The sequence below is a fragment of the Pipistrellus kuhlii genome, unplaced genomic scaffold (genome assembly GCF_014108245.1).
Source record: "Pipistrellus kuhlii isolate mPipKuh1 unplaced genomic scaffold, mPipKuh1.p scaffold_m20_p_2, whole genome shotgun sequence".
In the NCBI taxonomy this organism is placed as follows: domain Eukaryota; kingdom Metazoa; phylum Chordata; class Mammalia; order Chiroptera; family Vespertilionidae; genus Pipistrellus; species Pipistrellus kuhlii.
Window position 1 is genome coordinate 28114779 of NW_023425515.1, and position 25017 is coordinate 28139795.

The 25017-nt window shown below is 40.6% G+C and overlaps 1 pseudogene; it reads right to left on the reverse strand.

Annotated features, from left to right (window-relative positions):
- The window catches only part of LOC118722358, a 31006-nt pseudogene extending 9603 nt beyond the window's left edge, over positions 1 to 21403 (reverse strand).
- Positions 21404 to 25017: the final 3614 nt, after the last annotated feature.

Below are 25017 nucleotides of genomic sequence, written 5' to 3' on the forward strand. Positions count from 1 at the left end.
TACGAATGAAAATGGGAAAGAGGACTGGCCAGATAGAAGGAAATGAGAACGGAATGATACCAAGAACATCAAGGGATATAAAAGTTTCCAGGAGAGAATGTCAGATGGTATCAACTATTGCAGAGATCAAATAAATAAGGTGTGGAATCATCCACTTCACGTGACTCTTTGGTGGCATCTGAAGGAGAAAATGAGAAGTGATAGAGTGGAAATGAATTTTTAAAAAGGTTGTTCCTAGCCCTTGCTGGTTTGGCTCAGTGGATGGAGTGTTAGCCTGCAGACTGAGGGGGTCCCGGTTCAATTCCCACAAAGGGTAAATGCCAGGGTGTCTCTCTCTCCCTCTCCCTTTCTCTTTGAAATCAATAACATTTTTTTTTAAAGCTTGTTCCTATAGGAACTCTAGAAATTATTGGACAGGAGGTTTTGGAGAGCTTCCTGCTTGATATGATTCAGGGGCAGAACTCTATAAGAGCGATTTGCACAGAAAGGAAGCAGCATACAATAATCCAAACAATGAAATGCCAAAATAGTAAAGGAGACAAAACTAGGTATGAATTCCAAACTTTGTTCATTATAAAGAAAACAAATATCCTGGTAGCTACATATTATGGGATGCAACCTGAGAAGTCTGGCTTCTCTGACACAAACCTGTCCTGTGAACATCCTGTGACAGACAGTATCTCATGAGCACTGGCTGAAGTAGGGGGGAGGTGCCATGATCAGAGAGGCCCTTTCTCATCTGCTGGAGCTCGGACAGGCCACTTTACGTGGGACATGGTTCCAGGAATGATATTCCATTATAAGAGAGTCAGCATTTCTGGGGCTGTCACAGTTTTACTGGAAATAAGTGCCACGTTCTCTTTTGGAGCAATTACTTTGAAGAAATATGATGGAAAAAAATGTCAAAGCTCTGACCTCTCCAAATTTACTCTTTTTTAAAGATTCTCTGTAGAGTTGTTCCTAGTTGAAAATTGTTTTCATTAGAAAGTACGCAATTAAAAACAACCAAATCTAGCCCCAGGACCAAAGGGGGAGACACTGCCTTGTAGTCCGGAACCCACAACATGGCTTTAAGGTCACATGGGCTGTAAAGTCGGGATAATAAAAACAACTTTACAGGAAAGTTGTAAAATAATATACATTGTTTTAAAGAGGTTGTTTGTTTAATAGTATCTATCTATCTATCTATCTATCTATCTATCTATCTATCTATCTATACACACACTACTCTATTTATAGTTGGTATATGAATCTGATCGGCATCTTTGGTTAAAATTGAACAACATTTGTTCAGTCTCTATGTATGATAAGCAAAGTACTCTGTCACATACACTGCAAATCCTGGTAAATGACTCCCCCCCCCCCCCACTCCCCCTATTTATACATCAAGAAAGAATGTAGAGAAATTGATGCAGGAGGGATTTAGATGAAGGTGCAGCAGAATGCAATTTCAAACCATAGTGAAATGCCACCATGCCATTATAGAAAAGTCAATAAGAAACCTTGAATGGAGATTTAAAAGAAAAAGGTGGTAATTGTTACTTTGAGATGATTTAAGTGCTAGAAAATGATGTCGTTTCCATGGTTTCATGCTATCTTTATCATCTTATACTCTCAGAAAGGGCAGGGCCATTTCCACATTTTGAGGCACAAATGGGGAAATGCTAAAATAGGGTTAAAATTGTGGGATATAAAAAATAATTTATATATATATATATATGCATATGTATATATGTTTGTATCTATCTATCTATAATCAATTAATTTATTTTTTAAATCCTCACTTGGGGATATGTTTTTATTTATTTTAGAAAGAGAGGAAGGGGGACAGACACAGAGATAGAGAAACATTGATCTATTGCTTCCTATATTCATCCCAACTAGGGATAAAACCTGAAACCAGGATATGTGCTCTGACAGGGAATCGAACCTGAAACCTCTTAGTGCATGGGACAATACTCCAACCAACTGAGCCACCTGGCCAGGGCCAATTGCATGTTTTTAAAAAACATATATATTTTTTTATTGATTTCACAGAGGAAGGGAGAGGGTGAAAGAGATAAGAACATCAATGATGAGAGAGAATCATTGATTGGCTGCCTCCTGCAGGCCCCTCACTGGGGACTGAGCCCACAACCTGGGCATGTGCCCTGACCAGGAATCGAACTGTGACATTCCAGTTCTTAGGTTGGTGCTCAACCACTGAGCCACACTGGCTTGGCCAATTAAATGTTTTAACACAAAAATATGATGCAACACAAACAGGCTTTTCATAAGATATCACATGACTTATAAAAACTTATTTCAAAGTCCAAAATATGAAGAACATCTTCAGTCTTGCCTGTGTTTCCTTGGGAAGATATTACAGCCTACACTGGCCTGCATGTGTGTGAGGTTTGGGCCTTATAGAAGCATGCAGGCCATAAACTCTTGGCAATGGACTCTAAGCAGAACCTCTGAAAGCTCATCTCTGGCATGACAAAGATGCTCAAGAAAAGTTTGTTGAATTAGTCAGTGCGCTCCTTTACACTGATTATCACCTAGGAAGCTTGCTAAAGATCTTTCAGCCCAGCCAGTGTGGCTCAATGCCACAGTTTGATCCCTGGTCAGGGCACATGCCTGGGTTGTGGGCTCAATCCCCAGTGGGGGGCGTGCAAAAGGCAGCCAATTGATGATTCTTTCTCATCACTGATGCTTCTATCTCTCTCTACCCCTTCCTCTCTGAAATCAATAAAAATATATTTTTAAAAAAGATCTTTCAAACGGGTGTGCTGCTAGATTGGGTAAAAGCTTGAGATTCCATTTATTTTACAAAAGGAGAGAATGCATTACCTTTGCTGGATGTTTGCACTCTTTATATGGGTTAGTTCCTCTTAATTGGAGAGTGCTTGGTGCTGAGCAGAAGATAGTGAGGGATGTGGACAAAAAATGCTCCATCAGCTTCAGTTTGCTTGGGCTGTTATTGTTCAGACCACTGAAGGATTCTGGATTTTTTATTTTATTTTAATATATTTTATTGATTTTGTACAGAGAGGAAGGGAGAGAGATAGAGAGCCAGAAACATCGATGAGAGAGAGTCATCAATCAGCTGCCTCCTGCACACCCCCTATTGGAGATATCCCCGCAACCAAGGTACATGCCCCTGACCGGAATCGAACCCGGGACCCTTCAGTCCCCAAGCCAACGCTCTATCCATTGAGCCAAACCGGTCTCGGCGGATTCTGGATTTTTACAAAGCACAAATGGCACCGTCTCAACCTTGCAGCATGCTATTAGAAGTTAGTTCTATCAGCAGCAGCATCTGGACAGTCCTCATTTTCCTAGAAATTAAGAGAAAAACCATATGTTTTTAAATGCAAGGCTTCTTTCTAATCTTTAATCCCTGTTTTTAATAATTCAAAGGTGTGCTAACTTCAGATACACAGATCCATCTTCAGACTAGGCATCTAGGATAGACCAGGCCACCTGACCTTATGCAAATGCTTGCTCTCATTGTTTGGCCTCCTTCTCATCTCCATGTGATTCACTTCTGACAAAGAAAAAGCAGGGTAGAACATTTAAATCCTCCTCAAATTGATGTGGCTTAGCAGGCTCAGTTTTGGAGCCCTCTGAGTCCCGAGGGCCTGGTTTTTCCATTCTAGATGGGCTAATGCTTCTGTTCATTTCCCCCAAGTAGGTAATTAATTCTTGCTGGTGTGCTGGAGAGAAGGGGAAGGCAGGTTGCTTTAGTTTTGAGTCTTTAAAAGACTCTAGTTTTCTTTATCCCTGGGATCTTCCAGCATTCCCAGGCACCAGAGGTAGAGATAGCAGTACTAGCAATAATAATAATAATAATAATAATAATAATAATACCAAGATAGTATAATTTTGTATTTAAAAGTTGTCCATCTACAAAAATCTGTGGGTTGTAAAAAGCATGGCTAACCAACACATCAGCCTCCCTAAAAGCTACCAATGGTTTAACAGCTCGTTTTGTATATTTAGTAGTGACTCTTGCAAGCCAATGCAAGCTGCCTCTAGCCCACCACTAGTTGCTCCCTTCTTTAAGAACCTCTTGCGAAAAGAAAAAAAAGAAAAAAAAGAAAAAAAAGAAAAAAAAGAAAAAAAGCAGCACTCTAACAAGAGTAAAAACTCCATGAAGGCAGGAACAATGGGAACAATGCTTATGTTTTTAATTAGTGAAGTAGGTTTTCCGTAAGTATTTGTTAAATATTTATTAGCTACGTAGGAGATTTCATGTTTATTATTTCAGTTAACTAATGGTCTGAGAGGTAGGTATTATTAGTCTCATTTTAAACATTAGAAAAATGACGTTTAGTGGAGTAAGTAACTTGACATCTTTCCATTCCTATCCTGAAGCAAGGATTTTTCCTTCCTGTGGTTTCAACACAGGCAGAGGTTTAAATAAGAGCTCAATGAGTACTTGATGCCTGGTTGCTTGCATCAGCCTGAGCATTTTTACTCCTAAGTCTGTGAAATGCACAATTCCTGTTAAAATCGTTATATCTTGTTTTATATAGATGATGATGATGATGAGTGTGTGCATGCACCTGGGACAATATTGGTTTTCTTAAATCCACTAGGAAATATTAAGTCTAGAAACAGATCAAGAGACCCTTTTCTTGGCTTCACTCTGAGGGTTAAGAATATACTTGTCGATGCCTAAAAGGAGCCAAGCCCCGTAGATGACCTCCCTTTGAGGAGAAAATAAAAGATAATGCTAATTGGAATAACATTTAGTGTTACTCGGTGGAGTTGCCTGGCATCCTCACACTCCACCTGAACAGATTTCTATGCCAGACATGGTAATGTGGAGAGAAGACATTAAAGCCTGATTAATTTATAGACCTGCATTGAAGTGTGTATCTTCTAGACACACAGCCAGGGCTGAAAGAGGAAGTGATGGGCCTCAAAAACTGAGCTCCATGAGGAACACCTCGGATAAAAGGACTGTGTGCTGTGTGAGTGGAAAGTCTGATGCAGGAGGATACCATTGCATCTATGTTATATTTGAAATAGCATTAGGGTTTCTAGCCTGGCAGGTGTAGCTCAGTTGGCTGAGCATTGTCCCATACACCAGGAGATCACTGGTTTGGTTCTCAGTCATGGCACATGCTTAGATTGTGGGCTTGATCCCCAATGGGTATCAATGGGTATGCAGGAGGCAACTGATCATCAATGTTTTCCTACCCCAACCTCCCTCCCCTTCTTCTTTCTAAAATCAATAAACACCAATTTAAAAATAATTAAATAATAATTCAAAAAAGAAACAATATTAGGCTTTCTTGAATCTATTTAATGGGATAAACTGAGAAAATATATATGAATGTCTCAAATTTAGCCACAATTCTTCTTAATATCTTAGTGTGAAGAGGAAAAAGGTACCATTGCCTTGAAATAGTTTACTGACATTCACCTGGAAATTTTCATAATAAATAGACATATCTATGTTAAAGAATATGAACATCAACCCCTAGAGTATATTCTACACATCCATATGTTGTGATTCTACAAGGATTATTTAATGTGTATAAATATATGATGGTATGAAGGAAAAATGAATGATTAGGAGAGATAAAATTTAGTCAAATTAAAAAAAGATTCTTATTCAGAATCTATAAGATGCAATATTTATATAATCTCCTTCATATTCCGAGTGGCATGGAAAAGTTAAAAGTAAAATATAATTAATCTTTAATGTACTAATCTAAGATTATTGTATCAATTTTAAATGAACCAAAGTGAATCAGGGAGGGCAAATGTTTGGCCCAAGGCTGTTGCGTGAGTGGCACAGGCAAGGTTTAAATGGAACTTGCTCCAGTTCTCTTTTGGAAGGGCTGGTTTTTTCTTGTTTTCCACCAGCCATCCAGATGAAACTCAAAGTGAAGCTTTAAGATACAAATGAAAAGTGGCAAAAACTGAATCTAAAAATAGATTTGAAGGTTTCCATAAATTTATAGAAGACAGACCCATAGTGGTAACCAAGGGAGATAAGGATGCCCGAGGAGCATCTTTAACTATTGAACACAGTAGCAGCACCAAAAATGGCTCATGAGGGAGCCACTGACAGAGTGAGAGAACTAGGTCAGGGATGGGGGTGTGTTTCCTACCACAGTGGGTCACCCTAAAGTTTTTTATTATGGGTCTTCTTCCCTTCTCCTTTCCCTGTTCCTTCATTCTTTCTTTTCATTATTTATTTTAAGTTTTCACACAGATATAAGCTATTGCTGAAAACAAAAAGAACTGGGGCTGTATTTCCAAATACCTCAGAACTACAGAATGAATGATGGAGAGCTCTGTACCTGTCTATTTCTTGGAACATTTGTGCTGGTCCTTGCTCTTACAGTTGGGGTCTTCTTATTGGGTTGTAAAAGTAGGAAGGGCAGGCCTGAATTGAAATCTCAGTTTCAATTCCAGCTTTCATTTTTCCCCCCTTCATTGATTGATTGCTTGAGTCATTCATGCACTAGAAGTAGCACATAATTTCTGGGTAAAATATTTGACTAGGGTCTATAAAAACACATAAATCATGATTCCCAGTCTAAAAGAGTTATATACTGACAATGATGATGACAAGCTAATAAAAATAATAACAACAACGCCATATATTGAAGGCTTCATGTCAGTCTTTGAAATAATTATATTACACTCGGATATTAGAATCCTACTCACAATGCTTCTGTGAAATAGTTGTTATTATCTCTTTTTGTAGACCTAGGAACTGGAGCCTAGAGAGGGGAGGTGACTTCCTCACTACAAGGCTAATAAGAGAGGAAGGGGATGAGACATACAGACTATAACAAGTAAGAAAGTAAGGAGGACTGAAAGAGGAGCACACTCTGAACTGAAGGGAGCTCAGACATCAAAGGAAAGATTGGCAGAGTTTTGGTAGGTTGGAATGAGCATTCCAGGCAGACATAGTGTATTGTAGATATCTGTGGCTTTTGGTTGCCCCACCTCTGTTGTTTGTTCTTTGGGTACTAAAATTCTGATTTACTTTTGGAGAATTGTCTTCTCCATTTGGACAAAGTTTAAGAAATTGTCTACTAAGGTGCTCTTATTTTCTCTAGCCAAAGCCAAGTCAGTTGAATACTCTGGAACTGGAATCTGGGTAGACTGGCAAAAATCAAGCAGAAACAAAAGTCTCAAAAATCTTGAGCTCATTTATTTACTTTAGCTGTCTCCCGAAAAGACTGTCCAAAAGTTCCTGCTATTGAGCACACCACTACCCCACAGTTCTGACTTCTGTTATTTCTGTGCCTTGCCCTTTAGCTTCTGTGAACTTTGAACATATACCCTAAGGTAGCCAAATTCAGTTTTTGTGATTTGCAACAAAGAACTCAAAGTGGCAAGAATTAAGGCACATGTAGGGGTACACTGCCGAGTGCCAAACTATCCAGATTGTCAGTGGTGCAGAATGCATGGAAGAGGGCAGTGAGTGATACATCTGGAAATATAATTTGAAGTCAGGTTGTATGAGGTCGAGTGCCAGGTTAAGGAGGTTGAACTTCATTTGGTGAAAAATGAAGATCCATTGGAGCATCTAAGCTGGGGCAATATTATATCTCTCCTTCAATACTAATCTGGCAGCAATGCGATTATATAAATTGGAGAAGGTGAGTATTAGGGACAGGGTGACAAGTTCGGAAGTCACTGGTGTAGGTAGGGGGTCACGGAGGCCTGCCCTTGGTGTAGACATGGCAATGAAAAGGTGCACATGGATGAAAAAGCTTCTTATTCTGCTGGATGGGAGCCAAGGGGAGACAGTAACAGAGTTGGTGGGGAGCACATCCCATAAGTATAGAGAGCTGATGAATTCTGCTGCTTTGCACCTTAAGCACCCCAGAGAAGGAGGTTGGGCGCATAAAGAGAAATGCAGAAATTCAGTCTGGAGAGCAAGTTAGTTGAATTTGGACCAAATTAATATCTCGAATTGTTGATGCCAAAGCTTTGACCACTCCCCTGACAATTTTTTTTGGTTGAGGCAGCAGGCAAGAGACGTTCCCATTTGGAAGATTTGGTAATTTCTGTGGTTTCTCCTCCTGAAAAAATTAAAACACAAGCCCCATTTTTTTCTTAGTAGCTCGTAAAAAGTTGCAAAAGGGAAAACATTATTGAGCAATAAAGGGTGTGTTTATGTGTATTCATAAGAAGTGGGCTAGAGGCCAAATTCCATAAACATGTTCACTTGTATCTTGGGTACTGAACAATTGCAAGAGTACTTTAAGCTCTTATTTCACTCAGAGGATGTACTAGAGGCAGCCTTTGCAGTCCTTCGAGGCTAATCAACTTGATAGACTGAAGTGGGGAGCCTGCACCTTTTAGTGTTGATAGTAAACAAAATTGTGATATTAGCAAAGATGGTCTTTGGAGCCCAGTTCTCTCTATTTTCCTCCCCGGCTTGGAAGACACCTGTGTCTACATGCATCCCCTTTGGTTTCCAGCCAGTCTTGCTGGCTCCGAGCCTATCTCATTTGGAAACATCCAATGACATCAGGTTTGGGGACACCACTTTCAAGGGACATTTGTGTTCAGGCACTATAGCAAGTTGTTTTCCATTATGAAAACTGGACTCTCTGATCCAAAGATATAAGATTTCCCTACAGAAAGCAGGGATATTGCCCTATTCAACTGTGATATTACTTTCCCAGTTTTCAAGGCCCAGTGGGAGGCGGGAGGGACATTTTTGGGAGAAGTAGATTGGGGACCTTATTCTTCCCTGTGAAATCACTACAGAGGCAACGGCTCATTTCATGTAAAAGCAAGACCAGCTCTGCCTTCCACAAGGAATGATCACGTGAAACATACAAGGGCCTGGGAGGCCAACCATTTGCCTTATAGTTGATTCACTCCTCTTTAATCCTCATCATTTCAAAATGTTTTGTTTGTTTGTTTGTTTTTTGTCAAACAGGATTGAAGACTTTCTTGAAGGCAGAAGCTATCAGGAAGAAAATGTCTCACTATTAAACTCCTCATCAATAGTTGAGTTTTTATTTCTTATCACTTCTGTCACAAGTTTCTATAAACTTGGTGGCTTCAAACCACACAAACTTCTTATCTTACAGTTCTGAGATCAGAAGTGCATTGAATAAAAGCAGGAAATCAACAGGAGAATGTTCTTGCCTATTCTACGTTCTACTGGCTGCTCGCATTGCTTGATCTGTGGCCCATTTCCATCTTCAAAGCCAGCAATGGCTAGTAATCTTTCTCATGTTCCATCACTGACACGTTTTCTGCTTCCAGCTTTTACTTCCAAGGATGTTTGTGATTCTGTCAACTCAAATAATCAAGGAAAAATGTCCCCATTAAAAGTCAGCTGCTTAGCAACCTTGATTCCCCCTCTTGCCGTGTAACACAACATATCCATGGATTCCGGAGATCAGGACTTGGACATCTTTGGGAATATTATCATTCTGTCTGTCATATCGAGGAAAGATGAAAAGAAAAAAATCTGCCCCCCTCTCTTTTGTGTCCTGTTTCCTTGTAACACTTAAAAAAAAAGTCCTAAAATATGTTGAAACTAGTTCACAGTCTTCAGAAGTAGCACACCAACATTTTTCTCTCAAATGACTTCAGGGCGCAAGTCCCTGTGCTAGGAACTATGGGAGGAACAAAGGAGAGTTTACACACTCTCTGAGTGCATGAGACAGACATGCACAGACGACACAGCAGGGCAGGACTTGATAAATGTCACGGGCTGCTCTAGCCAATTGGTGCCTCGGGAATTCAGAAGAGGGAGCGTCGCTCTGAATCCTATTGACTGAACGTTTCCCCTCCCGACCTACAGTCACTCCTACCAGCGGAGCATTTCAATAAGGCTTCGTGGGAGCAAATTTTCTCCATTATTTTTTATTGCAGCAGGTATCCTCCGGCACGGGGGAGTGGGGAGGAGGAAGGAAAGAACAAATGCCAAGTATCGGTGCAAGCTGGCCCCAGACAGCTATAACTTACACGAGCCTCCCTTGATATTAACTAACGCTGGAGAGATTTCTTCCCTCCCTTCTAAAGTAGCCAGTTCCTTCAGACAGGCGACAAGAGTCGGCTGCCATCCGAGAGGGCTGTTCCTCGGCACAGCAGCCATGGGAAACAAAGAGAGAGGATCACTTCCTGAAAGGAAAGGTGGGAAAGGAGAAACCCGTGAGCATTTTCAGACCTGACTATTGGAAAGCAGTAAGCAGCTATCAATAGTTTCTATCCCAAACGCTTTGGGGGGGCTTTTCAGCTGCCTTTATTGTTGAGTATCTTCTGGGACTTGCTGTGGTTGGTGAGGAGATATTTGAAGAGGGGATGGAGTGAATAGAAGTGTCTTTGGGGGTAGCTCCTGTAACCATTCTACAATGGAGTCTTTGGAACTTGCTTCTTGTTGGAGACAGGGTGTAAGCTGACAAGGTCCTTGCATTCGAGGGGGCTAGCAGGGCTGGCCCTCTACCCATACAGTTTTCCCAGACTTGTTTGGATGGCTACTATCAGTAGAATGAGAGCAACCTTTCATGGCTTGCCAAGAAGTCTGTAACTATTTACTGAGATTTGCTATACCAAGAATTTGTCCTTCTGCTCTGTCCCTTAGAGATTAAGAGGAACAAAGAATACATTCTTCTTGACAGAGTGTTTTGTGTATAAAAAGCATTGCGCAGTTAATAAACTTGCTACAGTGGGTCAATGGCTACCCGTAGTCCTCCTGACCCCACTTTCCTGTCTTTCTTTCTTTTCTCAATTCCCACCTCCCTACCTCAGCCCGGTTCAACCCGTCAGGCTGGCCCTGGCAGCTCTGTTCCCTCTTTCTTTGTAGAACAGTAGTCCTAGCAATACCAGAAGAGGCCTAAGGTCACTGTTGTGCTTTACTGATGTAGTGGCGGGAGCAAGGACGTGCCTTGCTCCGAAACCTGCTCTTCTTGGACAGGTCTCTGCAGGAAGACCTTGCCCAGTGTAACAGGATGCATGAATGCTCCTCTTCCTTAATCTACCCAAAGTAACACCCCCTGGGAGTGAAAGTATGAAAACAAGCAGGCATTTCAACCCTCCTAACAAACACCATATGGATGTACACATGTGGCTTTAGTTCAACATTAAAGATATTTTACACTGTGTATATTTTAAATGATATATTTTTATTGATTTCAGAGAGAAAAGGAGAAGGAGAGTTAGCATCAATGATGAGAGAGAGAATCATCGATCGGCTGCCTCTTGCACACACCCTACTGGGGATTGAGCCCGCAACTCTGGCATGTGCCCTTGACTGGAATCGAACCCAGGACCCTCCAGTCCACAGGTTGACGCTCTAACCGCTGAACAAAACCATCTAGGGCTACACCATATCAGTGTAATATGAAAATATAGTGAATTTTGAAAATGTGACCATTGGACAGCAGAAATTCTCTTTCATCCAAAGTGCTTCCTCAGTGTGAGAATTTTCCCGGTCCTAGTAAACACACTGCCAAAGTTTGAAAAGGCATTCTTCAAGACCTGACCTCTGGCACTGCTGAGGGGAGTCAATACGAACAAAGCGAGCAGAAGAGGCAGTCTCAGGACTGGCCCCCTTCCTAGTGAATGAATGGCCAAGGCCAAAGGGCTGCCCTGATGAACGCCTGCGGTCCAGAGGGAGAGCCCGCTTGTAGGTCTGCTGGAAAATGCAGTCAGCTGCGGGTCAGATTGCTGTTCCCATGGCTGCCTTTGAATCTTCTGTGACTTCTTCCCATGAAACTCCCCCAGAGATGCTGGAAGCCAAAAATCTATTTCCTTCATTATTCAGAATGGCAATGACCTGGATGAAGGAAGTCAGCTGCATTACCCATAACCACAGAGGTACTGATTTTCCTTTCTGCCACTAGCAGTGCTGTCTGCATTTGGAAATGTCCTACTCATCCCTCAAAATCCAACTCAAGTACTATCTCTGTGGAACTGCCCTGTTTCGGTCTTCTCACATAGAATTTCATGTACTGTATAATGAAATCCCACTGCTTACAAACAAATAGTATTGGTAATGTATCTGTTTATATTTCTTTCTTTCTTTTCACTAGACCATCATATACTTCTTGAAGACAGGGACTATCTCCTTATCATTTTTATATATCCCATGCCTGTTACCCTCTCACACTGCCTCCTGCATAGTAGATATAGAATTAATGCTTATGGAATATATATGAATGGATGAACAAATGAGTTAATTTATTGTCAGAGAAGAGTAGTGATTGGTAAGTGGTTGACAACACTTCTTTTTTCTAATACTGCCGGCCAAAATTACATGCAAATGACGACAGTGTATACACGTTTACATTTGTATAATGACCAAAGTTAGAATAACAAACAACAGGAGGCTGTTTATAAATCCGGTTAGAATTCCTGAGGCTTCCATATCCATCATAAAACACTGTGTGGAAACGCTTTAATGAGCTTCGAGATTTGGTGTAATATTCCCCAAGCTTTGCAGCCTCCAATGGGTAACTCCTTGTAGGTTACAAATGTCACGGGTGTATAAGCCACCGAAGGGCAGTTGGAGGATAGATAAGTGATGGAGGTAGGAATGTAATTCTATAAAACCAGCTGAGCTGTGGGTATGGTACCAGTTTCTTATGCTCAATATATTTTCTGTGCTATAAAAGGCTAAGCACTCTAACTGGATCAAGTGGAAAAAATAACACTGAGAAGAAAGAGTTATTTTTCTCTTTTTAATTTATTTAGAAATTGCTGGGTTTTGATGTCATCCTAGCCTTTATCCAACGGTGGGATTTTAATAACACCTGAAAAAACACAACATAATTTATGTCTTCTTTTTTTATTTTTCTCGCATCGGTGCAGCTATAGTGTTCCAGTTGGTTGCGTATATAGCACAGTAACACAGGTAGGTGCACACCGCTCCGGTCCTACTTTAGGCCGTAACAGTTAAAAGCCAGGCTGGAGCCCAGAGGCACTGCACCCAAGACTTTTGCATTGTGTCTTTGCATATGAGCTTTGATATCTTCAAACTGCATTTCATAAACGGTAGATTTCTAGAAAAAAAAAATAGAGAATTTTGTTGTTCTAAAGCTTCTTATAAATTTTATAGACGTTCTTTTACTACAGGGGAAAACAGACTGAGCTGGAGAGGTCCCAGGGAAGGAACAGGGACGTTCTGTTGTCGGAGGGTGTTGTGGGGAAGAGGGGGTGGATAGAAATTTCCCCAAGGCTTATGGATGCATAAACGACATAGGACCTGAAAGCATTAGGAGAAGAATGTCACTTTAAAACAATCCAGGGCGAGCCTTGCTTTGTCCCATTTCTCATGATTATAGGCTGGGAACCTGGAACAAGATGTCAGAATTTAATACCCGAGTTAGTTTATGAAAAGTACTAAGCGGCAGACTATTGCATTACTTTAACCTTTTTTTAATATTCTGGAAGGTAATTGTCCACACCAGCTCCCCCTTCCGGCTTAATGAGGTGGCGAACAGCCCACAATAGAAAAATGACAGCCTCAATCAAATGATGTGAAGGGAGAGAAAGAATGAAAAAGAACGAAAGAGAAAGAGAAAAAAAAAAGAGGAAGGAAGTAGAAAAGCCCACGGGAAGGTCTGAAGTTATACAGGTTTTTATTATCTCCCATTCTGTTGTCTCCTCGTGATGGATTGCAAAAAGCATCAGAAAAGGCACAACATGAATCTGCTCTCAGGACAATGATTGTAATCAAAAATAAGGAAATGGTACCGGCACAAGCCATTCTCCTTGCAGTTTAAAGATTATAAATCCCTTATTCATCTGTTATGATCCAGGGCCTACTTGTGGTTTTTATGGTTCTTTTTTTTTACGCTCGGAATTTTAAAACTGTGATGGAAAGGGGCTACAGCTGTTCGCTTTCGGAGTGGGATGTTTAATCCCCGCTCGGAGCGTTGCGCCCCGGTCTCCCCTCCCTCTGCCCATCTGCAGCCTGAGCCAGCGCCTGGCACACGCGGCCTCTCCCCCTCCGAGGGATGAAACACAGCACCAGCCACTCCGAGGAGCGCTTGCCAAGGGGCTGCTCTTTCTCCGAGAACCAAACCATTCTCATAACCACGATGCAATTTCCAGTGGTAGGGGGAGATGCCGTAGCTTTGGACAGGAAGACTTGGGATTTTTACCTGCAATGTATCTCTTTTTGTAGGAGTATGACCTTCCATCTCTGAGCCTTCGTTTGCTCATCCGGAGAAGGATTGCGCCGCCTGCCATGGGAGACTGTGTGTGCGAGATCAAAGGAGCTAAGTGTTGGCAACTAAGACCAGCTCTTCCAGTGTCGAGTGTTGTCAAGTGCTGACAGCCGGCAGTGAGGTGGAAAGCCAACAGGGAGAGGCTAGCAGTGGTGATCTGTGGCCTTGTCAGTTTCCTAAGTGCATGGTAAAGCACTTGGGTGTTCCCTGCGTATGAGAGACTTAGCCAGGCCCTTGGGAGAGCCAGGCCCTTGGGAGAACTAGTCCTTCTAGGACAGTGGTCGGCAAACTCATTAGTCAACTCAGCCAAATATCAACAGTACGATTGACATTTCTTTTTTCTCTCTCATTTTTTTTGTTTGAAGGATTACAAATAGTAGCACATATGTCTCTTTTTTTTCTCCTTAACCTCCCCACAACCTCCCCAAACACCCCCCCCCCCGCCCCGCCATATGCCTTCACCTCCCCTGCTCCCTCCCATGTCTTGTACAGAAATTTCTTTTGAGAGCCACATTTTTTAAACTTAAACTTCTTCTAACGCCACTTCTTCAAGATAGACTCGCCCATGCTGTGGTATTTTGTGGGAGAGCCACGCGCAAGGGGCCAAAGACCTGCATGTGGCTCACAAGCCACAGTTTGCCGACCACTGTTCTAGGCCATTGGGAGACAGTGGGTCTAAGAGAACGGATTTCCTTAGCTGTGTCCCAGGGAACAATGAAAGTGATGTGCTTTCCAAGGGCCTCAGCTTATACTCTGGAAGAAACTTGTTTGTTGAGTATTTTGTTCCCACATACATTTTTTCTTTCTTTTTTCTTTTTTTAAACTGAAATTCCTCAGAGAAGATTAAGATAAATATTCACAACATTTCCCCCCGCCCCCAATATCTACAAGTGCAATGTATGCAGCTCTATGCATATTATCTCAATGCTTCTCAATGGGAAATGTTCTCTACTCATCACCATTAGTGTTTTGAAAACTTGATCATTGACACTAACTCACCACAGTATCCTCTTCCTATTCTTTGTGGAGCCCACTTTTGTCTGGAGTGACCATCCTTTAAACGTGACTATATTTTAGCTTTCTGGAGCACCATCTCCTGGCCTGTACCCTGTGGCAAGAAATTTATGTTTAGGGCGGTGCTGTGATGTCACAATCCTTGCTTTCTAGTCCCGCATTGCTCCTTCCCTTGCAGTCCTGCCTTCCTCCCTAAGCCAGGTGGTCTCTCTATGTGTGTGGAGCTTCTCACTTCCCATGCTCACCGCTGACCAAGACCCAGCACTCTTAAAAAAAAAAAAAAAAAAAAAAAAAAAAATATATATATATATATATATATATATATATATATATATATATATATATATAATTGATTTTTCACAGAGAGGAAGGGAGAGATATAGAAAGAAAAATGTCCATGAGAGAGAAACATCGACCAGCTGCCTCTTGCACACCTGGGGGTGTGCCCGCAACTCAAGGTACATGCTCTTGACCGGAATCGAACCTGGGACCTTTCAGTCCGCAGACCAACGCTCTATCCACTGAGCCAAACCGGTTTCGGCAAGACCCAGCACTCTTCACTGTGGGCGTCTTAGAGTCCTGAAACTTCCCCAGTTGGGGAGCACATTTTATTCTGTGCCTATCTTGGTTTTGAATCTTCTAATTTTATTCACTTCAGTGTTTCACTTCTAATTTCTATGGAGGCAAAAATAGTTTTATGCCTGCCTTTTACCAGGTGGTCTTGTGATTTTAAAGAATCTCCACACATTAAAATTCCATTTTTATGTAATATCATTTTAATAGAAATGCTCATTTTATGGAGGGAAAATGACTGATAAAAATTTGAGTGATTCTTAGAAGCCTCTTATACCCTTTTTATTGCCTTTTGATGAGGCTTAATTCATTAATAAAGGAGGATGAGTTGGAACGGTGACATGTTTCGTCTCCTATTATTATTCAACAAAAGGGAGTATTTTTTTCAGTGAAAATTATGGAGCCAATTTCTAATTTTGCTTTTCTGAAAAATACTTTAAAAAATGGAATGACCTTGGAATCAATTCAAAATTGATTTTAGTTCATTTACTCTTATAATAGTCCCAGGGAGGTAAGATTTATTATTATTATTATTATTATTATTATTATTATTATTATTTCTATTTTACAGACGGGTGAATGACATTCAGAGAGAAAATGTGGGTTGCCTTTGATCACAGCAACTTCATTTCTAGGAACTAGGCTAAAAACCAATTGTGCTAAATTTTAAACTCAATTGCTAAACATCTTCCTTCACTTTTACCATCCTATTTTTCTTCTTTTCTATAAATATTTCCAGAAAATTCACATTCAAAGAGGAAGGGAGAGGAAGAGAGGAACATCAATGATGAGAGAGAATCATTGATTGGCTGCTTTTTGCATGCCGTCTACTGGGGATGGAGCCACATCCCCAGGCATATGTCCTGACTGGGAATCAAACTGTGACCTGGTTCAAAGGTTAATGCTCAACCACTGAGCCACACTAGGTGGCATAAGTGACATTTTTCCTCTTTTCTTTTTTTTCGTTTAATCCACCCCAGCCCCACCCCCAAAACAGCTGTCAGCATGCTCTTTATCTCTGATTCTGTCTCTATTTTTAAATATATATATATTTTATTGATTTTTTACAGAGAGGAAGGGAAAGGGATAGTTAGAAACATTGATGAGAGAGAAACATAGATCAGCTGCTTCCTGCACACTCCCTGCTTGGTATGTGCATGCAACCAAGGTACATACCCTTGACTGGAATCAAACCTGGGACCCTTGAGTTCGCAGGCCAACGCTCTATCCACTGAGCCAAACCAGGTAGGGCTGATTCTGTCTCTATTTTGAGCTGAGGCTCTGAAGGCTGAGTAGAGAAGAAGGGTAAGGGTGTAGGGAAGAGTGAGAATAAGTTAAGGAAGGCAGGGGATTGTCAGGGTGTGATATCATACCAAGTATCACCTAAAAAATGGGGTAGTCCGGGATAGGACTACTCACGGATGGACAGGAAATTTAGCAAGACTGGGTCTTGAAGTCTCAGTGCATCCTAAGTGGTCTGGCCTGATCTGCAGAAATGGGTGCTGCTGATGCTGTGAAAAGCAGGGCAGTGACTGATAGTTGTGGGATTCTGAAAGATTGCTCTGGTCACAGTGTGGCTGAAGGTTTAGAGGGAAGAGAAACTGGGAGAATGAGGTCCCTCGGGAATAATTACAACTCATTGAGGACGATGTAAAGCTTGAGCTAAGGCAGTGACCATAGGAATCAGTGGGGTGAACGCATTTGAGATTTTGAGATAGACTAGAGAAAAGAAAAGACTCCTCATTGCAAAGTATAAGGGAGAAGGCAAGTTTCTATTTTACAAAGATCTAGAATCCTGGAAAAACACAACATATTTAATTTATAATTGTAATTATGTGAAACAGAGCTCATTAAATACCTCAAATAATTGGTTTTTCTTTGCTGAATGTTTGTGAGGAACGCAAATGGCAAGAAAACAAGCTGAAGCTGAGTATAATTTTCTTTTCAACGAAGCAATTCCTACATACTCCCTCCCCCCCATCAGCTCAATTTCTTACATGTTCTGTGCCACATGGCTGCCTCCTCTTCCCTCTGAATATCTCCTTCTGGTCGTCCTGCACTCACACACACTGGCAGCCGAGGCCCCTCCTCCCTTCCTGCCCTTGCAGAGGGACAGTTCACCACTGGCTGCAGCCCTGTCCTCTGCTATCATGTCTTTCACTCTCATCTCTCAGAGGGAGGGCACTGAGATTTTATTCAAGTGTCTTATATGTACCATACACTGTACGGACAATTAACACACATGATCAACTTAAGGCTCCCCATACCCAATTGAGGATTATTGTTATTGCTTCATAGATGAGGAGACTGAGACCCAGTTCACAATGAAAACGCCAATGCTTTTTATATTAATTCACATTACTGTCCTGTGTCTTTTTTACATCCTCGCATACAGTTGGGTGCTCTCAGTAGATGTTTAATTGAAATGTACAGAGGTAGATCTTCTCAACAACAGATAGCTTTCTGTCACGCTTGCTGGTGGATAGGGAGTCCCTTGTCCCTGGAATACATGAATAGCATTGTGTTTTGGTTTTATTCTGAGTTAAATGCAGTATTGTGAGTTAGCACAGGACTTCCACTTTGCTGCCACTTACATTTTTATGGGCTAATGTGACTCAAGGGACTAACAGTGGTTACAGATGTAACTAGCATGCCCGTGGCTTCTCCTGTGGTAGTGTACCAATAAGATCACAAATCTCAGTTTTTAAAAAAATATATTTTATTGATTTTTTACAGAGAGAGAGAGAGAGAGAGAGAGAGAGAGAGAGAGAGAGAGGGAGAAAGAGAGCTAGAAACATCGATGATGAGAGAAACATCGACCAGCTGCCTCCTGCACAACCCCTACTGGGGGGTGTGCCTGCAACCAATGTACATGCCCTTGACAGGAATTGAACGTGGGACCTTTCAGTTCACAGACTGATGCTCTATCCACTGAGCCAAACTGGTTTCGGCCTCAGTGTTTTTTTTTTGTTTTTGTTTTTGTTTTGTTTTGTTTTGTTTTTTTGAGTGTCTACCTTCCTATTAGCAGGACATTTAGTCTTTCCTAGGGTCCTTCTCTCTGAGTATCCCCAGAGCCCCTGTTGTGCAATGTGGGTCCCTTTGTGGTCACCATCTGAACTGAATCAAGGCAAATCCCACAGCTCTAGGGGCTAAAAAAGCTCTTTTTTTTTTTTTTTTTTTTTTAAAGGAAACTTAAAGCAAAGTTCAGCAAGGCGTGGTGGACATAATGTCCGCAGAAAGGTGTGCTGGGAGCAGAATACTGCTCTGAACGCAGCAGGAGATGTATGTTTCAGGAAAGCACCTGCCTCCTTGTTGATTGGTCATCTTATAGAGCAAGCAAGAGAGCAAACTCCTCCAGGGAGATATGAACAGACTCCAGGGATTGCATAGTCAATCGTGTGGGAAAGCCAATTGCCTGGCCTCTGGGGTCCTTGGGGTCCATGGTAACTTACAGTCAGGGTCAGAAGGCCAAGTTCCTGTTAGCTCTGCCTGCCAGAGAGAAGGGAGAGCTCCCAGGGCCTGCTGATGTGTTTCCAGGCCAGTGCTGCTGAACAGAAATATAATGCAAACCACAAATGGAGTGTTGAGTGTTTTAATAAGTACAGTAAAAAGGTAACAAGAAACAGGTGAAATGAATTTTTTAACAATGTATTTTCTTTGAAAGACTATATTTAAAATATAATTTTGACGTAATCAATTTAAAAATTGTTATTGAGCCGATACCGGTTTGGCTCAGTGGATAGAGCGTCGGCCTGCGGACTGAGAGGTCCCGGGTTTGATTCCCGTCAAGGGCATGTACCTTGGTTGCGGGCACATTCCCAGTGAGGGGTGTGCAGGAGGCAGCTGGTCGATGTTCTTCTCTCATCAATGTTTCTAGCTCTCTATCCCTCTCCCTTTCTCTCTGTAAAAAAATCAATAAAATATATTAAAAAATAAAAAATAAAAATTGTTATTGAAACATTTTACATTAAAAAATACTCTTTACATTATCTCTCAATTTGGGGTAGTAAATTTTCTTTGGAAATACTTGATTTATACTTAAATATCATAAAAATTGTACTTAAAAAGTAGGTTTTCATAGCTGAGTTTTCCAAATATACTTTAAAGTTTTCCAATAACTGAATTGAATATCAGTTTTTAAATTTAACTTAAAAAGTTAAGTTAAAAATTTAAAGTTTAAATTAATTTAGGTCTTTGGTTGTCCTAGGCATATTTTGGCGGCTCAATAGTCCTACCTGAATGGTGGCTACTGTATTGGACACAGAAGTGACATCCAGGAGTAATTTTTGGGTAATCCCAAGAACGTATAAAGCTAATGTTATCTGAGACCCACAAGGTCTTAAAAACAGGAATACAATGATGAAACGCAGAGAGTCAGTACCAACTCCCAACACTGGATTTGAATGTCAGCTTTCCTACTTTCTAGTTATGAGAAGCTACTTTACCTCCTGGGCCTCCAGTTATCTATAAAAGGAGTTATATTTCCCTTCTCAGCTTTGTAGCAAGGACTAAATAAACCAATGCTTAGCTTATAATGAGTTGTCATTAAAGATAAGGTGTTGCCTGGTTGGTGAGGCTCAGTGCTTGAGAATCGACCCATGAATCGGGAGGTCACAGTTTGATTTTCCTTCTAGGTAGATGCCCAGCTGTGGGTTCGATCCCCAGAAGTGGGCGAACAGGAGGCAACCAATCAATGATTCTCTTTCAACATTGATGTTTCTATCCCTCTCTCCCTCTCCAGAGCTTCCTTTCTCTGAAATCAATAAAAAAAAAAACACCCCCATATACATAAAAAAAGTAAGGTGTTTTCACCTCAGAATTTAAAAACTATTTCATATTTCAGTATCTTATTTTCTCCTTACCGGAACCTCCTTAGGTAGGGGAAGAAGTATTATCCCATTTTACAAAAGAGCTAGGACTTAAACTCAAGTCTTCAAAATCTAAGCTCATTTTGCTTTCCATTTTATGCTTACCATCATCATAAACGAACTTGAATCGAACAGTACTTGTGAGAGGTCTTGTTCTTAGGGCTTTACATTGACTACGCCAGTTTTCCCCTTCCGGTTCTAAGGAAGCAGGGCCTGCCACAGCTGCTTACCACTGTAAACCTGCTGTGCAAGGCTCAGAGAAAAGGCTGGCTTGCTATCAGTATCAGAGATGCAATCTCGCCATTGCTCATTAAATATTTGCCTTTCCACTTGCCCAAACATTTATTTAAAAAGAAAGGGAAAGTCTTGATTATTAATGCATATGAGTTTTGCACATTGCCTTGGCTAGATGGATCACACAAAAAGAGCATATCAAATATTTAGTTTTCAAGTTCCCATACCATTCACTAAAGAAGGTATGTGGAGAGTGATTTTGAGTTCTAATTATCTCACGCTGACTGTTTCTGGCTTCTTTTCTTTAAGGCACAAGCAGAATATGCTTATATTGGTAACTTTTGGGATGTGTTTTTCAGTCTGTTTTCTGATTTTTCCTACCTTTGATGGCTTGTCAAAAAACAGGTGCCAGCCCCCAGGTGTCATTACATTCCATCTTGACAATCTGTTACTTGTCAAGGCAGTACAATAGTCCATTGTATCCACGTTCCAGGAGCCCAGGGAACTGCTGAGGGGATCAGGCAACTTGTGAAATATCTGATTGAACTTGGACTCCATCACACTATCTCAATGAATCAAGCCACTGTAAATCAAAGGTTTGTTCTGCCAGTGGTCTCTCAACTTTCAATACATTTTGATTTAGGGGACTTTGGTCTGTGATCATCTCGTATTTTATGAGATGATATCCCATGTGTACAGGGAAAGAATGAAAAAAAAAAAACAAACAACCAGAGGAGAAAGTTATGAGGAACAAAAGCAAGGGGGATAGAAACAAACCGAATATAGTATCATGTTATTTATAAAGGCAGATAAAACACCCTAATTGGTGTTCTGTATAATAGTTACTTAAGTGACCTTTTGGGCTGCATGTCCCGGGATGTTTGGAGGAGGTGGTCATAAAAATTTTATGCCATAAATAATTCTTTAAAAAATATATTTTATTGTGTGTTTTTTTTTTTTACAGAGAAGAAGGGAGAAGGATAGTTAGAAACATTGATGGAAAAGAAACATTAATCAGCTGCCTCTTGCACCCCCCCTAACTGGGGATGTGCCCGAAACTAAGGTACATGCCCTTGACTGGAATTGTACCCATGACCCTTGAGTCCGCAGGCTGATGCTCTATCCACTGAGCCAAACCACTTAGGGCTATGCCATAAATAATTCTGTAAACAAATGTTTCTCCTGGCCTCTACCTATGTAATATTAATTATCTGTGATGCAAGAATCAGAATCTATATATATAAAAGGCTAATTGATTGTCCGACTGTTTGATCAGCTGATTGGCCAGTAGGTATGATGCCCACTGACCACCAGGGGGCAGATGCTCAACTCAGGAGCTGCCCAGGGACAGCAACTGTCCCCCTCTGGGACCCCTTGGGGGATGTTGGAGAGCCAGTTTCTGCCTGATCCCTGCAGGCCAGTCCAGGAGACCCCACTTGCCAGAGGGACCCCTCTCACTCCCAAGATGCCCTTTGAGTCACTGCACCGCCTCAGATGTGGCTGACTAGGGAGGGGCCACAGGAGGTTGGCCATAGGGCATGTCCAGTCCGTCTCACCCAGTCCCATCCCCCTGCCCACTTTCTAATTAATTTCCTTTCAATGGAAATTAATCTGTGCACTAGGCCACTAATATATATTAAGAAAAGCTCATATGAATTGGTATTTTGCTACAATGTGGTAATAAATAAGAATATTTTAAAAGATTTTTTTCTAATTATCAAGGAACATATACTTATGGCATAATATTAAGAAATAGATAATAAAATCACCCATAACCGTCTCCACTAAAGATAATCCATTCTTAATATCTTATTGTATTCCCTTCTAGCCTTTTATATGCATATATTTTAAAACTTAGTTATAATTGTGCTGTATATAATTTTATATCTTTTTCTTTTAACATCATAAAATTTTTATGTTATTAAGTTAAGCATTGGTTAGAGATTGTCATAAGTCATTTAGTCTATTACCTATGTTGGAAAATTTTGGTTGAGTTCATTTTATTTTTCTATTTAAAATAACGTGGTGCTGAGTACCTTTTAATTTTATTTTTTAGTACATATTTGATTATTTCTTTAGCATAGTTTCCCCAAAGTAAAATTATTGGGTAAAATATATGAACACTTTTAGGGCTCATAACTAACAACAGATTGCTTTCTAGACTTAAAAAAATTTATTTCATTTTCTGTCCCATAAGATGCATAGAAAATTTTTTTACAGAAACATACTGCCATGTAAATACCAAGGTACATGTGGCTCTCTTCAGAGGAGTCACCTCAGTAAGCTGTATTTGTTTTGTTGCAGTTGCCTTTGTGTGTGTCTTTACTTCAGAGATACACATGATCCTGGACACAGAATAGCATTTATTCAGGTGAGCATTTGCTCTAGTCACCAATTTGAGTTTTGAGAACTTTCTGGCTGTTTTTTAAAATTACATAATCTGATCTCAAAGAATAAGGATGTGCCACCTTTGCAAATATACCAAAGTATGAATTTGCAGCTCTGAGACTATATCTTGCCTTTGCTATTATATTTGCTGCTTCTTCTTCATAGATCCTGCCCCTGCTGACTGCTGTTGTGACCATCAAAGAAAGGCCACAGAAAGGCCAGCTGTGAAAGAGGAGGAGGGGGGCAGGGTGGTGTATGCCAGCTAGAGCCTCTTCTCCCAGCAGTTTCCAAGTTATTGTGGTCACTTGACTAATTTGATGCAGAGAACAAATTTAGACTTGCACATTGGGGATTAGCATAGTATTCATGATAAGGTAATTTCATTAAAATATACAATTTGTTTTTTTTCTATTGAGTGTGTTATAAAGGACTTGATGAGAGAGAGAGAGAGAGAGAGAGAGAGAGAGAGAGAGAGAGAGAGAGAGAACGAGAACAATGAGGCAAGATGTTAATAATCAGGGAAATTTTTATGAAGGGCATATGTATTACATTGTAGTATTCTTGCCACTTTTCCATGGATTTGAAGAGTTGGGGAGGTAAAATAATTTTTCTTCTATCCTTTAGGAATGTATGTGTCTGAGACACCCCTGTAACGGAGGGTATCTTTCATATGGGAGATTTATTTTCAGCTTTAAGAGGAAGGAAAAAAGATCAGCCTGTTCTTCTTGCCTAGACTGTTTCTCAAGTAATTTTAATTAAAAAAAATAATCAACATGCCAAATATGGCATATTTTAGGATGACATATTCTGAACCTCTACACATGCCAGCAAACACCACCAAAATGCCCCGAAGAATGCTCAGGAATGACTGAGAATGATCAAATGCCTGGCATTTAGGCAGACATGGATCAGAACATATTATTGTCGCAGGGTAATGGGTGGCCTCCTTTGGGATCCCTCCTTTGGGAAGGCAGGGCTTCTGAATTTGAACTATTTCTTACAGAAGAAATACATATTGGCAGTCCCTCAATACACATTTTATAAACAGACTTTATCAGCCCAATGTAGACAACTTGGGAAGACTCTGTTTATATAGTTTGAAAGCCAAGGTGTCCCTAGCATTTGAGATCAGCAGAGCTCTGTGCCCCTCCAGATGTGTCAGCCAATGATGGAAGGATATAGGAAGCAGTGGAAGACAAAGGAAGTGAGATTACAGAAGCTGTCTGATCATAAAGTGTATATCACTTCTTCTTTTCAGCCAACATGCCTTTCTTTTGTTGCACTTAGTGTTTCAAAAATACTACAGAATAAAATCCCACATACCTTCAAGACAATGGCAGAAAAAAGAGCTGACATCCTATTATTACTGAACTTTTAATTTTTTTGTGTGCATAAACCTTTGTGGAAATGATATTTGGATATATTCGTTTGGACCCAAACCTAATAGTAGCTACATCATCAGTTTCTAAGTCAGGTTAATTTTGAGCTGACAGGAAAATATTTTCCAATATGGGAAAGAAGCAATTCTCAAACTTTAACATGAATATAAATCACCCAGAGATCTCATTAAAAATACAGTAGATCTGGGGATGAGATTAAAATTCTGCATTTCTCACTAATTCCCAAGTGATGCTGATGTAGCTGGACCACATTTCAAACAGCAAGAGGAGGTCAGAACAAGTCTTGGAGTCAAGCAAGTTCTTTACCTTCTTTCTGCAATTGCAAAATGGAGAAAATGCATACATGATGAAATTCTTGAGAGGCTGATATAAAATAACCATTCT